The following is a 13,276-nucleotide window of genomic DNA, read 5'->3' on the forward strand; positions in this document are numbered from 1 at the left end:
CTTGACTGGATCATTGCTAAGGAAAAAACCATCAAGCTTATCTCAATAGACCCCTGTGACTGGTCCGACCGCCACTCCATTGCCTTCCTACTTCCAGGCTCCCTCAATATGAGGGCCCCCCAGCCGGTGCTTCCTAAACGATGGGCCAGAGACACTAAGAACCTTGACCACAAGGAACTCGAGGCTAGGTGCAAATCTGACCTCCCCCCCCGCTTATCACAACGGTCAGTGACCTCAACGGACACTACTCTGCTACTATGTCCAACATTCTGGATGACCTGGCCCCTCTAAAACTAAAAAGAACTCAAATTAAAGATAGAAACCCCTGGTTCACTGGATCCCTCAACATTGAGAGGAGATCCCTCCGACAAGCTGAATGAATATGGAGACAGCACCCCTCTGCCGCTCATTTAAAACTTATCCGCCAGGCCAGAAATACATACAACAAGAACATCCTCAACTCAAAAAAAAGAATTCTTCAGAGCGGGACTGGGGAACGCTCAAAACAGGCCCAGCAAAATCTTCGAACTGTTCAAACACCGATCCAACAAATTGGCCAAAACATCAAAAGAAAACCCCAAGTCTCTAATTTCATCTGAGGAATTCTCCTCGTTTTTAGCGGACAAAATTAAAAGATTAGGTAACAAACACAGTTCCGCCCCATTCTCTCTAACGCTGCCCCAACAGGCTTCACCCAAGAACCAAGCACAGTGGACTAATTTCACACTCTACGATGAGGACTCGGTCTCCAAAATTCTATCACAACCACTTCAACGACCCGCTCCCCTCCAAATACCTAGCCACCGTCGCCCAATCCATTATCCCTAGCTGGACTTCGATAATTAATGCCTCCCTCCGGCAGGGATCAATTCCTGACTCCCTGAACGTGGGACAGGTTCTCCCCATTTTGAAAAAGCCATCTCTGGATCCAGCCTCACCTGACAATTTCAGACCTATATCCAACATCCCTCTATTAGCCAAAATACTGGAGAAATGTGTGCAGCTACAGCTCAGTCATCACATCAATAACTTTCACCTGCTTGATGACTTCCAATTGGGATTCAGGCCAGGACACAGCACTAAAACCACCATGCTCCACATCATCGATGATGCCCTCCAAGCCCTTGACCAAGGCAAAACCTGTCTCCTAATCCTCCTAGACCTTTCCTCTGCCTTCGACGCGGTCAACCATGTGAACCTCCTCAAACCTCTAAAACTTCGGATGGGACTGGATGGCACCCTCCTTGAATGGTTTAGCTCCTTCCTCCAAAATCGATCTCAAAGATTGCTAGTCAACGGCCAAATCGCTGGGAATAACCTTGGACTGCAACTTGAAAAAGGCTATAACCACATCAGCTCGATGGCCAAATCTGCTAGATTCCACCAGAGCTATCTATGGAAACTGAAACCCTTCCTGTACGCTCCAGACCTAAAAATGGCATTCCAAGCACTAGTCATTTCTAGACTGGAATATGGCTGCTCCACCCTCTCTGGCTACCCAAGATCTCGCTAGCACCATTAAAAGCGTGCCTCAATGCGGCAGCCAGACTACTCACCAGCACAAGGAAATTTGATCACATTTCCCCACACTAGAAAATGCTGAACTGGCTTGCTCTCTAGGCTAGAATACAGCTTAAGCTGGTATGCATCACGCTTCAAGGCCTTATACTCAAACTCCCCTGCATACCTGTCACAGAAACTTGTGTTATCGGGTGAACCAGAAACTCACGGTCTGCCAGAGATCTCCTACTCCAGCCTGCACGCTTTCGAAAAACAAAAACTTATAACTGGGCGTTCACTGGGGCTGCGCCAAGACTATGGAACTCCCTCCCATCTGCCATCAGGAGAATACCCTCTGCTGCTCGTTTCAAAAAGGAGGCCAAATCCTTCCTCATGAGTAAATTCCTCATCTAACCCTGACATAACCCCCTGAGACTATTGCCTCCTTCCGTCGACCTTCACCCCACGGTGAAACCTGGCGCCTACCTTCAACAACTACATTGTTAACCATACTTGTATCCTTTCCTCCCTCCATTGTCCTACGCTATGGTAATGCTAACTGTACCTTTTGACCCTTGCATCCCCCTGTACTCCCATGATTCCCTTACTATTGTACAACTCCTTGACTATGTAATGCACTCTGATACCCTAACGGGTCTAGTTCGCGCTCTATAAACCACAAAATAAATAAAAATAAATACGTTAAAATTTCCCCCACAGTGCACCAATAAGAGGCAAATGCCTTTCAGTCTTTTTCTTTTCACATAACATTAAACTCCCCACCTAGCTGATAAATTCATAACGCTGCTTCTGCATGTCTTAAAACATTTGTTTCTATGGTGTATGTGGCAAAAAATCTCAGTGTATAGTTATCGTCTCAGAAGTGAACAAAACAATGCAAGTCATCGATACAATGATATAACATTGCAGATACTTTATATATTTTCATATACATGCATTTCTTTTAGAAACTAGGGTTGAGGGCTGTTTTTACTTCAATCTCTTCCCCATTTACCCTTCTTTCTTCTTGTTATTGCTTCTCTGCCTCCTAATGAGTGTTTAGTCGCTTTGTGCTGTGTGCTTCGAGTGCCTCTCCTGAGCCACTCTTGAGCAGGTTGTCTTTTCTTTTCACCCTGTCTGACACCACTTGTAGCCCCATTAGACTATTGTGGAGCGGAAAAAGTGAACAGGTAAAATGTGTTTGTACGTATTGTCACCGCTATGTCGAGAATGAGCAGTAATTTCCCTTCCCCACTTAAATGTTGCCATCTATTAGCTGATGGTAAAAAATGCCCCTCAACAAATAATGCCCCCCCCACCTGCTTCTTTGACATTATACATGAACTGAAATTAAACCCAAGCTCCACATTTACCACGGAAGTCTCTTCTGCACTCCAAGAAGGGCTCACCATATACATACGTACATAAAACATAAAGGGGCATATTACCAACAACTAGCGATAATTATCGCTATGTTGGTTTAGCTGCGATATTTTTATCGCCGAGCTGCGGCGATTTGTTTCGCTTAGGAACTTTGCTATTATCAAGGTATATCTCCTAAGCCATAAAAATCGGCCGAAATGCATGAATATCGCTGAAAAGTCAGCGATATTCATGCATTACCGAGCTAATGCTCTTAGCCATGTTATCCACCTCCCATTGGATAACATGGCTAAGAACTGCTCAGGGCAGGTGTTAGCTTTTGGAGATATTCGCGCTTAGCGCGAATATCTCCAAAAGTTGGTAATAGGAGATAGCGATGTTAGCAACTGTTTCCAGTCGCTAACATCTTGGCACGCCCACTTTGCATGTCATTAGTGATAAATATCACTTGAATGCAAAGCGGGGCCCAAGATGGTCGCTACCTCCTACTAGCTGTCGCTAACTGGTGTTAGCGACAGCTAGGTAATAGGGAGATAATTTTATCTTCGCTTTCTTGGCTTTTAAAGCCAAAAAGCGGAGATAAACCCCCTTGATAATATACCCCAAAATGTCCTGTGTTCGGAGTAAATTTGATGCAGTCGTTCTGATGTAGGTTAAATGGATGTGGTAAAGTGTATATTAATATCGACCTGTATTTCTGCTGTAAACCTGACGATGGTGGCCATATAAAGAGCGTTTCAGTTGATTTTTAAACAATTTCAGGTTATTAATAATAACAAATAAAAAAACAAAAGGATTAAAATGACCAAAGCTTCTCAAACCTACGGAACTGTGGTACATTTGTCAAGAAGTGACCTTGTGACCAGAAAACACAAGCCCCCAGTTCACAAATATGAGTGTGCAAGAAAGACATTTGTGATTACAAATACTAAGACCTGTAAAGTGCGTTGACGATGATGAAAATTCCAAAAGTATGTTGAGAGTGAGGAGTGGGAACGTCAGTGTTGATGCCCAGTGAAGGACAGAGTTGTGACTAATAAAAATGTTGGAAACGACCACAAAATATCGACTTGGTTTGTATTCACAAGTATTTGCAGTGCATTTCGTTACTTCATTCATATAATTGCAACTATGCCACTACTGCTGCAGTAAGGTTGTGAATACTGTGGAAATGTTCCTCAAACAACCCTGTTTTGTCTGTGAATTAGTGGATTTTCCATACAAAATAAAAAGTTTTATGGACAAATGCACTTTACTGCCAGATTGTCTAATGCAGATAGATGATGGTTAAATATTGGCGAGCAAGAGTCATCTGAACATTTCTAGAACACCTGGGGATGTCTGTGACCTACATCTAACATAGGATGCTGCCTGCCTGTGTTGGTTTCCTAGGGCCTTATTTATGAAGGCCTTGTGCCACCGGTGCGTCACTTTTTCCCATGTTAAAAGTGACGCACCGGTGGCGCAAGGCCTTCGTAAATAAGGCCCCTAGTTTTGAGCAACTTCTGCTGAATCATTTGCCATTTGCATATTGTTGGAGTAATAAACTGTATTATTAGCCTGGCACAAATAAAATTCGTGCTTGGTTTGATAATAGGTGTCATTAGCAGAGGAGTGAAAATGAGGTTTTTTCCTACACTGCATTGTCAATATGCCTTTTAATTGCTACTGCAAACTAGGGGTGGGCAGCAAACTCCACTCCTCTGGCGGAGTTCGGAAAGTTTTGCCCACTCCGGAAAAACTCAGTGAACCATCATGTGTTGGACTTTTTTTTTGCGCATATCTCGCCAATGGTAAGATGGTGAGCACAAGCGGGAAAATTAAGCGCTAGACTGCCTACGGCGAGATTTCTCAAGATAGGCGGTTGCAGATGATCTCTACCTCTCATGTTGAGAAAGCTGAAACTTGCGTTGAGAAAGCTGCTGCTGAAGTAGAAAAATGCAGCAACCTCTGGCATACGTCGTGGTGCCATTCACTCTGATTTTATTCTGCAGGACAAGCTCCTGGTGCTAAAAAACTGTGTGTGCAGCGGGAAGTGCCTGAACTCCACCTCTCACGGAACTCTGCAGAATCTCGCTGAGTTTTTATGTAACTCTGTGGAATTCTGTGGATTGAAACTCCGCAAGTTCCCCCACCTCCAGTGCATACCTGCATGCAACCCCGAATAATGCACACAAAGTGAGTGCAATTACATTTGAATAGGTAATCCCCTTTCATTTCACAAGTGTATAAACTGGGTGTGCATAATTCCCACTGTCACGCACAATTTATATCTGTCCCATGATACTAGGCCTGATATTTACAACCATCTGTTATAAAATAAAATACAATTTGTGCTTGGTTTGATAATAGGTGTCATTAATAGAGAAGTGAAAATGAGGTTTTCTCCTACACTGCATTGGCAATATGCCTTTTAATAGTTAAGCAAACTCCGCTCCCGGGCGGAGTTGGCAAAGTATTGCCCACTCCTCGCTCCGCAAAAATTCAGTGAACCATCACGTGTCGGAATTTTTTCTTGCGCACAGATCGCCAATGTTAAGATGGTGAGCACAAATGGGAAAATTGAGCACTAGACTACCTACGGCGAGATTTCTCAAAATGGGCGGTCGCACCAATTCGCTACCTCTCACATTGAGAAAGCTGTGGCTTGCGTGGGGAAAGCTGCCACTAAAGTAGAAAATCTACTAGAGTGGCAGAAAGATGCAGCAACCTCTGGCATACCTCGCGGTGCAGTTCACTCTGAACGTATACCGCAGAACAAGCTGCTGGTGCTAAAAATCAGCAAGTGCAGCAGGAAGTGCATAAACTCCACCGCTCACAGAACTATGCAGAATCCCGCTGAATTTTTATGTAACTCTGCAGAATTCTGTGGAGTGAAACTCCGCGATTTCCTGCCCCCCTAGTGTATACCTGCATGCGAACCGGAATAATGCACATAAAGTGAGTGCAATTAAATTTGAATAGGTAATCTCCTTTCATTTCACAAGTGTATAAATTGGGTGTGCAAAGGACCCACGTTCCAGCAAAATTTGTATCTGTCCCATGATACTAGTCCTGATATTTACAACCATCTGTTGATAGACCCCTATCTAATTGAGCTGTAGAGTGTTATGATTCTTGTATTGCACCTTCCCCAATCTTGTTACACTGCACTTTGGTACGCAATGACATAAAAATGGCGATTTCTGTTTGTTTTGCGATTCAAAAGGTTTCTAAAATGCACCCTAGGATGATGCAGGTTCCATTCAATGGCGTAGCATGAGGGGCGGTCCACCCCCCCTCTTCACTCTTACCTGCAGCCATCGCAAGGGATCACCAGCACCCTCAGCCTCTCTTACCTGCTGCAGTCGCGGGTGGCCCAAGGTCTAGCTACGCCACTGGTTTTAATGAATAGTTTAGAAACAACTTTAAGAATTTCTACATGCATGATCGATTTTGTACTTGAATGTGTTGTACGATTGCACACGTATTTCAGGAATATTTTGCTCATTTTCCAACATTTTAAATGAATTTATTCCCGATCCAGACAAGAGAAAGTTTAAACATTTGTAAGGATGTTACTTGACAGAGAAAGAGTTTGTTAATACCACAAACAACCATGTCTCAGCCCTAGAAAGCTCAGATCCCAACTCTGGTAGCAGATTTACTCCAACTAAAAAGTTTTTTAGTCTAATTACAATACACTTGTACATCAAGGTTTGAAAACAGAAAAGTAGCTGAAGCATGTCTACTTGTGGGTGTGTGTAAGTTGAACTGTTATCTGCTAACAGTTATGTCATGTTAACCGAAGTTTGTACAGTGTGTAATCACCAGCAGGTCTTTTAGCGCTTTGAGAAGACCAAAGTCCACCAGCAATCGCCGGTAAACACTTGGTGGATGATTTAGACTGTGTCCAGAGTCTCCCTAAACAGAACAGTCTAGAGTTGCTTCCTAAAAGGGAGGAGTGCGGATTCTTTACGAAGTTTCTCAGGCAGTTGATTCCAAAGTTGGGGAATTAAGACAGAGAAACCTCTGCCAGCTTTGGATGCGTTTTTGACCTGTGAGTAGGCCAAGAGGCCTGCCTCGGATAACCGAAGAGTATGTTCCGGCGCATAGTTCCCTAGACGCTCCTTGATATAGTCTGGGGGCTGGCTATGGATGGCTTTGTGGGCAGTGCGAAGGCCTTGAACTTTGCTCTCTGTTTGCTAGGGAGCCAGTGCAACTTACACTGCAAAGGGGTAGCATGAGCCCTTCTAGGGAGCCTGAATATCAGCCTAGCTGTGTCATTAAAGGTCACCTGTAGCTTGCTGATGAGTTTCTCAGGGAGGCTGATGTATAAAGCATTGCCGTAGTCCAATCTAGACATGATCGTGGTCAACACAATCATCTGTAAAGTGGCAGGTGAGATAAGGGGGGCAAGTTTCCGCAACTTTCTCATTAAACCCCTACAGGTGCCATTCACAGAAGCTCCTTGATTGGCCATGGAGAGATTGGCATCAATCTTGAGGCCCAAACTTTTTACAACAGGAAGTAGCTTAGGGGAGGTGCCAAGCTCCTGTGGCCAGAAGAGGTTGTTCCAGGGATTGTTTTTAGAAGAGACGACAAGGACCTCAGTTTTATCTGGGTTGACTTTTAGCGAGTTAGCTGTCATCCAGTTCACTGTGTATCTGAGGATGTTTTGAACATGAGTGTGGGCTTGAGGGGAATTCTCAATCTGGAGAACAAGTTTGGTATCATCTCCATAGTTATAGACTTGACAGTCCGGGCGGGCCACAGCGGCCACCAGTGGCTGGAGATACATGTTGAAAAGGAGTGGGGAAAGTGCTGAGCCGTAAGGGATGCCACATTTGAGGGCACCACTGTTCGACACCTGCTCACCCAGTTGGACCCTTTGGGACCGCCCCTACAGAAAGGACTCAAGCCACTGGTGTGCCAACCCACGAATGCCCAAGTCGGCAATCCGGGCCAGATGCTGTGCGTGATTGACCGTCTCAAACACCGCTGACAGATCTAACAGAGTCAGGGCGCTCAGCTTTTTGTTGTCGGCCATAACTCTAAGCTCGTGGAGCCTAGACAACTTCACCAGTTCAGTACTATGGTGGGTCCTGAAACCGGCCCGCCTCACCTGAAGGAGCTGGTATTCCTCCGTGAAAGATGAGAGCATTTTGAGGACATGTTGCTCCACTACTTTTGCCAGAAAAGGAATCTGGGAAATTGACCTATAGTTTTCAAGATTGGTTGCATCTGCCCCTGGTTTCTTCAGCAGGGGAATAACCCTAGCCTCCTTCAGGCTGGAGGGCAAGTAACCTGTCTCCAATGAATGATTACATTGAGATAGGATCTCCCTCTCTAGTCTGGAAAAAGGGCCATTCAAAAAATCCTTGGAGGACAGGGGTCTGCTGGGGATCCTGAATTGACACAATTCATCAGGCATGACAGGGAGGCTAGGTCTAGATTAGGAAAGGAGGTGACTTGCTCACCAGGAGTCCTGGGGCTATATTCCGGTCCAGGGGGCGCTGGGTAATTGGAGTGTTGTCAGTCTCGGCTAGAATGTCCCTGACTTTAAGAAGAAAAAAGGCCTGAAATTTGTTGCAGTCCGCCGGCTCGGGTGCAGGTTTCTGTTCTGACTTCTGGCTGAGTTCTTTGAAAATTCTAAACGTTTCCCTCTGTCTGTTTGTAGTGACTGTAATTCTTGCCTCATAGTATTCAGCCTTTCTGAATCTAATGGCTTCTTTATATAAGGCTAGCATGGTTTTATACCTTGCAAGCGCGACTGGGTGGTATGATTTGCGCGATAGCCTCTCCGATTAGCGGAGCATTTGCTTCTGTAGATCTGGTGCTCTGTGTTCAGAACAGGGAGATATCATTTTGCCAGAATAGGTAAGATAAGGTATGTCCCTAAGGATTTATTTCTTCTATTGGTATACCTCGAAGACTCTAGTCTGCGGAATCCTCTTTTATTTTATCAATGTGGTAACTTGCTTCATAACATCACACAGTGCTGATAATTTAAAACCACTTGTCAGAACTGGCTATTTCTGGTTGGCTAAGGCTGACGCCAAAGCTAGGCAGAAACCACCATTCTAGTCAGGGCAAGGGTGCCACATGCCAAGATAACCCCTCCTCACCCCCTTGGTAGCTTGGCACGAGCAGACAGGCCTATCCCGGAGGCAATGTGTAAAGCATTTGCGTCAGCACACAACAGCAACAACATCCTAGGCACACCACAAAAGGAACTCCACACAAGGTTATATAAAAATAACTTTTGTATTGTCAAAACACATCAGATAGTAATCACACATGTACATTGTGCCAACTGGCACGGGCAATATTCACAAGGGATTATTTACACCAGGACAGGGCCACATGGGCCACTGTCAGAATCAGCACTTAGTAGAAATAGCACTTCTAGAACTTAGAATAAGTATAGCACAAAATAACAGTTATAAATCACAACCAGTAACTACTGGTAACAGGTAAGTATCACCTACGCAACCCTAACCACCTTAGGAGAATGTCACTCAGGGAACCAGTACCTCACTAGGACCACCTGTACTAGAAAGAACAACCACCTAAGTATCACAATACAATTAGGGGTAGAAGCAAGAACACATTACACATGATGCATCACAACATTCAGAGGTGTAGGGAAAGAAAACACATGATGCATAAAACATACATTCAGCGGTGTAAGAACCAGGCACATGATGCATAAACCAACACATTCAGAGGTGTAAAATCAAGGAAGACACATGATGCATAAAAACATTCAGAGGTGCCAGAACATAACTCAATAGCGCAAAAACACATGATGCCTAAAAACATTCAGAGGTGTAAGATCAAGGTGCGTAATCATATTAAATGCATTACATTTCCTAGCACCACATCACATTGCGCAAAACTCACATTAGGCAATTACCATCACATAGATAATCACATTGGCCCTAAATAAAATCACATACCAGCCCCTATCTAATAAAGAGACTAAAGAGCCCTATGTCCAGAATGTCAGGGCGCGCTGCCAATGCAGCGCCAGTCAGGGGTGCGCCACCGGCGCAAAACCTAAATGTTGAAGGTGCCCACTACTTGCTGGGCACCTGGAAACATCACAAGACCTAAACGGTGCAGCTGCCCACTAATTGCTGGGCAGCTGGGAATCAAAACTGCGACAGGGTCCTCACTGACCCTAGAACAGAACTGCGCCAACTGTTGGAGCCACGCAGGCTCTGAAAACACTCGTGTCCACGTTGGAGCCACACAAGCTCTGACATAGCCCATGCCCCAAACGTTGGAGCCACACAGGCTCTGAAACTGTGCCACATTGCGCAGAACGTTGGAGCCACACAGGCTCTGAAACTACGTGTCCCCAGGGCCCTCTAGAAAAGGACAATGGCCCCCTAAATCACGCTGGAGCCTGAGGGGCTCCGAAACAAAATATGCCCTCAGGGAGCCTCTCAGGGCTTTAGACTACGTTTGGGTGACCCGCTGCCAATCGGGCCGCCCTAATTGCACCACCATCGTGGAGCGCACAGGCTCCTAAAATCATCGTGACCCCCAAGGGCCTCTTGTGGCCCTCAAACAACCAGAATGGCCCCTGGAGCCTTTTGGGCTCAAAATCACACTGCGCCTACACGGAGAAAGCACTGGGGGGGGCGTGCACCGGCAATGTGCCCCGACGGCCCCCCTCTGTCACCCACACCAGTGGCTCGCGCAGGGACGTCTCCTCTCTCTGGCTAATTCTCCACGCTGGGGAGCTCCACTTTGCTCCCGGTCGTGCTGCGGCGGCTCTTGGGCTCCGGGGCTCTCCCTTGGTGCCGGGAGCCCTGAGGAGGCAGGCGCCGCTCTCCCTCTTCATGCACCTGATCCCGGGGGGCTCCCGGCAGCTTCCGGCGTCCTCTTTCCTGTCCCGGGCCGGCAGCCAATCAGAGCGCGGCCCGGGGAATGATTACACGAGGTGTCCCTCAGTCCTGCCCCCGGCCTGCCTGACTTCCTGGTCGCGGCCGGGCGGCAACGGGGACAATTTCGCCAGGCAATGCCGGGTGGGCACCGGTGGTAAAGATAAGTAAAGCGCTTCTCAGGCGCTAGCAGTAAAATACAGCTCTCTCCAGCGCTATGGCAGAATGAAGCGCCCCTAAGCGCTATGAGCAAGGAAACAGCGCTCCTAAGCGCTATGAACATTAAGGCGCTCCCAGGCGCTTTAAATACAAATCAATTCAGAAAAGGGGGTGGTGATGGACAGAGTATCTGAATTAAACAGAACACTCATACCCAGTCAACAGATCAGGGCTTGATCCATCACCGTTTCTGAATCGTTTTGTCCACCACAAGCGTGGAAGGGTATGCTCAGACATGAGTCCCTTGCTCACTGCACCATCAGGATTCAAGCAAGCCGGGCCGAAGACGGCTGTAATGCCAGAAACCGGTCCCCGGAAGCTTGTTTCCTTTCCAGTAAAAGAATTGGCTTGGTAGTTTGGTCTGCCCTGTTCCCATGATGCACTGGGCCAGGGACAGACTAATTTGCATGTAGCCAGGTTCTGAGCTGGGATGGTGCAGTGAGCTAAAAAACGGTGATGGATCAAGCCCTGATCTGTTGACTGGGTAGGAGTGTTCTGCATAATTCAGATACTCTGTCCATCACCACCCCCTTTTCTGAATCATTAAATACAAATCAGCAGGCCTAGCAGGATAAAGATGGAGCAACACAGCTCCCAGTAAGGAAGATCCATCAGCCTCTAAGTCCATCAGATATCCAGGGGCTGGGCAGAGCTCAGGGAGGCAAGCCTTCCCCTGAGCCCAAGCAGCAGCACGCCCCTGGCAGGATTCAAGTCAGAAACAAGAACATTTTGGAAGGGGACACAGCCCCTTTTTATACAGAGAAATCCTAGCAGGGTGTAGGCAATGTGAGAACCAGCTAGAACTGGTTATAGGGAATTCCTTTCACTGGCCAGGCTAGGGACATCAGACACACCCCAGGGGGTGGAGCCAGCATTGTGTGGGGAAAACCCAGCCTCATTCAGGACCCTCAAACCAGAGGGTCAATCCACAAGCAGGCCCAGGCTCACTCCTCCCCTCACATCAGCATGCTAAACACTCCATTCACCACCGGGGCAGACCCTCCCAGACTCTTGGAGCCAGGCTCACCAGCCAGCCTCAGCCAATCACACGCCAGACACAAATTACACAAATATGGCAACTTCTAAAAGTGGCACTTCTACACTAGACATAATCATGCCGCATATACCATTGCGCAGCATTCAATCTCACGAGTTTGCACATACCAAACTCGACCCTGCACTCCCCACACATCAGGAACTACCATGGGCATACATATTCCCCATTCATTCCTATGGGAGGGCAGGTCACTCACCACACATAACAGAAAGCTCACGCATTTTACACTGTACCACAGTGAAAAAGTGCGCAGAGGTCTAAAATCACCAACACCAGGTCACAGACACAGGCTAGGAAAAAGCAAAAAGTCTCGGGGTGAACCTGCCAAAAGGGCCGGGTCCAACATCACTCAACGAGCATTTATCAAACAGCAAATAAATGTTTCTTTATCAAATCACAGAGAAGAGAAGACCTGATCTGAGAGCAGATCAACAACAATAGCGGAGTAATCCATTTCATCATAATAGACCTAGATAAGGTTCAGTGTCTGAATCTTCAGTGCAGTGTTTAACTTGTAAAAAAATAAGGCCCTGATTACTTGCGGGGCATGGCGGTGGAGGTCCAGTCACCGCCGCACCGCAGTCCAACCGCCCCATTATGAGTTGGGCAGTCTGACCTCAGACGCCGCTCGAGAAATGTCATTCCCTGGCAGCGGCGCTGCAGTCAGGAGGCCTCAATATACTTGGCGGGACTGCAGCGGTCAGACCAAGCATGTTTCCTCTCAGCTGGCAGCCGGCAGGAACCTTATTGTGCAGTCCCATTGCGGGCACCACTGCCTTTGAAAGAGGCACTGCTGCGGGGCCGCCACGCCACCCACCAGCCAGACCACTTTTAAGTCATAATTCTGTTTGCGGGCCGACGCGTGTCTCGGTGGTACAGGGGTGTAGCAGTGCTGTTCTGCCCGCTCCCGCACTGCCGAAACCCGGAATCAGGCCCTAGGTGTCTGGACCCAAAGTTTCATCCATGTCTGTGGCTGTCAAAGATCGGAATCATGTATACTAAGGATGCATAGTCTTGATACCATCTCCTGCATCTTCAATCCGCGCCCAGACAATCCTAGCCCCTTTATCTCATTCTTGTAGATGGTTTTGCATTCCTGTCATAGTTTTTTTATTTATCCCTTAGTTCGTTGTTATCCCTTTGTCTTTTTTTCTCTCATGCTCTGGATCAATGTCTGCTGAGAAAAAATGAGTGCCAGCCCATGAAAAATGAGTGCCGGTAGGCCCCAGGTGAAACCATTGGC

The 13,276-nt window shown here is 46.9% G+C and overlaps 1 protein-coding gene across 2 annotated transcripts in view; it reads left to right on the forward strand.

Annotated features, from left to right (window-relative positions):
- Positions 1 to 13,276, forward strand: part of SYT9 (synaptotagmin 9) — an 881,257-nt gene that overhangs the window by 231,321 nt on the left and 636,660 nt on the right. The gene's annotated exons all lie outside the window — the stretch shown is intronic.

This window comes from Lissotriton vulgaris, chromosome 2_1, assembly GCF_964263255.1.
Source record: "Lissotriton vulgaris chromosome 2_1, aLisVul1.2, whole genome shotgun sequence".
NCBI lineage: Eukaryota > Metazoa > Chordata > Amphibia > Caudata > Salamandridae > Lissotriton > Lissotriton vulgaris.